The sequence below is a fragment of the Brassica oleracea genome, chromosome C9 (assembly GCF_000695525.1).
Source record: "Brassica oleracea var. oleracea cultivar TO1000 chromosome C9, BOL, whole genome shotgun sequence".
Lineage (NCBI taxonomy): Eukaryota > Viridiplantae > Streptophyta > Magnoliopsida > Brassicales > Brassicaceae > Brassica > Brassica oleracea.
The window spans coordinates 30,397,983-30,402,170 of record NC_027756.1 but is presented as its reverse complement, the minus strand read 5'-3'; positions in this window follow the sequence as shown (position 1 = coordinate 30,402,170).

The following is a 4,188-nucleotide window of genomic DNA, read 5'->3' as shown; positions in this document are numbered from 1 at the left end:
CAGCAAAAGACATATCTTCGAGAAAGCGAGACGTCGCAAATATTTCTCGAAAGATATTATCCAAATACACAGTCCATCCGTGACTCTAAAATACAAAATGCCCGTCGATTGGCCCCGACGGGAAAGTCCAAAATGTTCTCTAAAAAAGAACTAGTAGTCAAACCTTTCATAAAAAGTAAAGGTTATCTTACATCCGACTAGGATACCATAGCGCGCTATACAAGAAAATCCGAAATTTTGGTCAGCACACCAGACGTTCTCTGGAGAGTGCTCGATTCTTCCCACACAAGTCATATAAGCCGGCGCCCAGTCGCAGACTTTAATCGGAAAGAATCAGGTAGAAATCGCCGAAAGGGCAAAACGAAAGCCGATTAGTCGTCGCATAGCCTTAGAGCCAAAAGTAAACCTAGTTCTTGCCCTAAACCCAGTCCTACTGGTCCATTAACATCTCAAGGCATGATATCGAAACTGATACGAGATCTTAAAACATGTCTCATCGTCCACATCTAAAACGCTCACGAAACTTCTTAAAACTCCCAAACGTTTTTGAATACCCTCGAAAGAGCAAACCAACGGAACGAAAAATTAAGAGTTAAGATACGAAGTGACTACTCGTGGCTTTCCCTCGACACTTGGCAGAAGTATAAACTAAAACCCATAGAATGCTAAACGAACATTCGTTATATATAAAAAGGCCGCAGAGAGGCTGGGATTCAAAGCCACCAACGGCCAGTCCCGCATACATAGTCAATTGACCTTGCAAGGCCATAGCACACTCAAATAACAAACGGCCACACTCGGCCTAAAACACCACACGAAATCTTGAGATAAAGGCAAAGGGAAAAAAATCCCGACGATCTTCAGAGATCAAGGTCAAGATACCCGGACATCGAGACTCCAAATGAGTCTGCAGGCTGATCTACTTCTCCTCCCTCGTCTGCAACATCGGCTCCCGCTTCCATCGTGTCCTCCGAAACTTCGATGGGTTCCCAAAGCTCTCGGATCCTCCCCTCGATTGGAGGAACCATCGACTCGGCCTGGGCACACCCATCCATGAGGCCCGACATCTCAGCAACCTTGGAGAGAAAATAGAAATCAGCATTCTGCGACTTCCAAAGGGTACCAACCGAACCGCGGCATTCGTGGAAGTCACCCACGTAGTCTTAAGGGTCCTTGAAACTCCTAAACTCAGCATCAAACAATGTAGATCTCCTCGCTAACTCAGCAGCAATCGTTCTCCTCCCTTTCCTCTCCGCACGAATGAGAGCTCGGGAATGGGACTAAGCCTGTCTGCGCTCTCTTTCCGCAACCTCATTCTGAAAACGGATGAATTTGCTCTCGATCTCTTCGGCCTTGTAGTTTGAAAGACGCGCCTCTCTGAAACTTCCGTCAAGCATTGAATTAATGACCCGCATTCCCTACACGAATCAAGGGTCAAACATGGAAGCAACAAACGAAGAATCGCCAAAAAAAAAAATTTTTCAGAGACTAAAACCTCGTTGTCAACCGAGAACCTTCCGCGATCACTTCTCTCCTCGACGCTTCATCCAGTGACGCTGGAGTAGTAAAACCGGGAAGAAGATTGGCAAAGAAGTCATCCGGAAGACAAGCCTCGCTGGTTCCACTCCCATCACCCGGGTTCCATCCGGGTAGCGGAAGATCTTCTGAGACAAAGTTTCTGTCTTCGAGAGAGATTCCCTTGTCCTTTCGGGTCCTAACTCTCTCCCACTGATCGGGAACAGCGTCGGGGTGTGGCTCGTCCATCTCCGATGCACGTATAGGTCTGGAGATACCTCGCGATCGGTAGAGCGCCACTGCATTCCGGATCCTGTCTAGGGTGAAGGAATCCCAAAAGAACGGACCATTGCGGAGAAGATCGCGCTTAGCAAACAGGTCCATCGGGATCGCGGGGAGGATACTGTTCGCTACAAAAAAAAATAAAAAAAAAATAAAAAAAAATGCGTTAGATACCTCTGGGTATCTATACGAACCAAATTTCCCACCATCGTACCACGATGAAAGTTCCATTTGCCACGAAACAAGGGGAGACGGTTCTCGTCGACGGATGCGCCATCGATTCGAACATAGAAAAAACGCTCGAACCATCCCTTGGCATTTGAAGTATGCCCTTGGATTATCGACATATGTCTCTTAGGAGCCATGCGGTATGAGTAGTCAATCGAGGTCTCTCGTATCGACCATAGCCCTTCAAAGTCGTCGGGGCTGAGGTCCGTTCCGAGCTCGTAGCTCAGGATCAACACGCCAAGAAAGTTCTGCAACGCCGCAACGTTTAGCTGACTGATCGACAGCTCAAAACGGTTGAGTGCGCGGATGATGGCCTCGGGAATCGGGAACCACATGCGACAACGTGTCAGGAAAGCTTCGTAGCAGGTGAAGAATCCCTCTGAAAGATCCTCCGCACTCTCCCCATGCACCGGGACTCGAAACACAACCCCGCTCGGAACTTTGTAAAACTCCCAAAGGGTCTTAAGATTGGCGGGAGAGGTCCTGCTCGGAAAGGTAGGATCAAGCTGCATCGCGGGTCTTGTGGGATAGAAGACTTCGGGCGGAGGATTATCGAACCGCATAAAGCGTCCCAGTGCGCTTCCTACTCTTCTTACTCCACCTATATATAGGAAAAAGGGTACTATTTATTTCCGGACTTTTGGCAAACGATTACGTCTAATTCCATCAAAACAAGTCATACCGCAAGCTAGGACCTCACACCCAGGTCCGCGGATCCTAGCTATCCGGGGGCTAACTGTTGGGGTCAAAACCGGTAACGACAGAATCAATGCCTGAAAGTTCCCTGAAAACCAACTCTCGATCGATCCTTGAAAACTAGACATTCCCGAAAAATGGTTAATCAAGTAAAAGGCAGTTTTTTGCGGATGCGAACCGAGGAATGTCGAGAAGAGGATCAGTCTGGATGAGGTCTCGATCGTAAGCGAGGACCATCTCAACCGAGGTCACCTCGCCTCTGGGCGAGGACGACCCGCACTGAGGTCACCTCGCCCACGGGCAAGGACGACCCGCACCGAGGTTACCTCGCCCACGGGCGAGGACGACCGAGGTCACCTCGCCCATGGGCGAGGACGACCCGCGCCGAGGTCACCTCGCCCATGGGCGAGGACGACCCGCGCCATGGTCACCTCTCCCATGGGCGAGGACGACCCACGCCAAGGTCACCACGCCCATGGGCGAGGACGACCCGCGCCGAGGTCACCTCGCCTATGGGCGAGGACGACCCACACCGAGGTCATCTCGCCCATGGGTGAGGACCGACCTCCTTTCCCAAAACCATGCATCCTCGTCAAAGTTCCCGTAACACAATCCTCGGGCCCTTGGACACAATACCCATGTCTCGTCTCACTTAGGATTATCAAAGAAAGATTTTGGGAAAAGTTATAAAAACTTGGTCGTCGAAATGGATTCCTGTCTGCCGTATAAAATGGCTATGGTTAGCTTGAACACCAGTTGCCTTAACTATATGGGGAATTGGAATCCTTTCGGAAAAAACAACGGCTGTTTCTTAGGAAAAATCGTAAAACCGTCTAAATCCCAAAACGGCCCAAAAGGGGCCTTAACCGCGGCAAAACGGCCCACTTACGATTTTAGAATAGGATTGAGCCTAAGGCTGATATGACGGTCTATTTTTTATTCGCAAAAAAAAAAGATAAATGCCAAGTTTCCGAAGATAATCATGAAGGGTGACGAAAAATGAAAAAGCACGTCTCGCGACGAATGTTGGGGTCAAAATCCGTCACGACGGAATCAATGTCTGAAAGTCCGTAAAAATCGGCATGAACGTTCTTACGAAAAATTAATCTTAGAAAAAGATTTATTTTTACGAAGAATCTTGCGGAGAAAACTCATTCAAGAAAAATCGGAGAAAGACGCGAACAAGGTTGCCGCGTAGCAACCAGCGCAAAAGCTGGTCGCTACGTAGTGACCGAGCTCTCCCCGAAGCTCGGTCTCTACGCAGCGACCGAGCACGTACACGGCTCGGTCGCTACGTAGCGACCTAGCTCTCACCGAAGCTCGGTCGCTACGTTACGACCGAGCACGTACACGGCTCGGTTGCTACGTAGCGACTTAGCTCTCCCCGAAGCTCGGTCGCTACGTTGCGACCGAACACGTACACGACTCGGTTGCTACGTAGCGACCGTGCTTTCTTAAAAATCGATA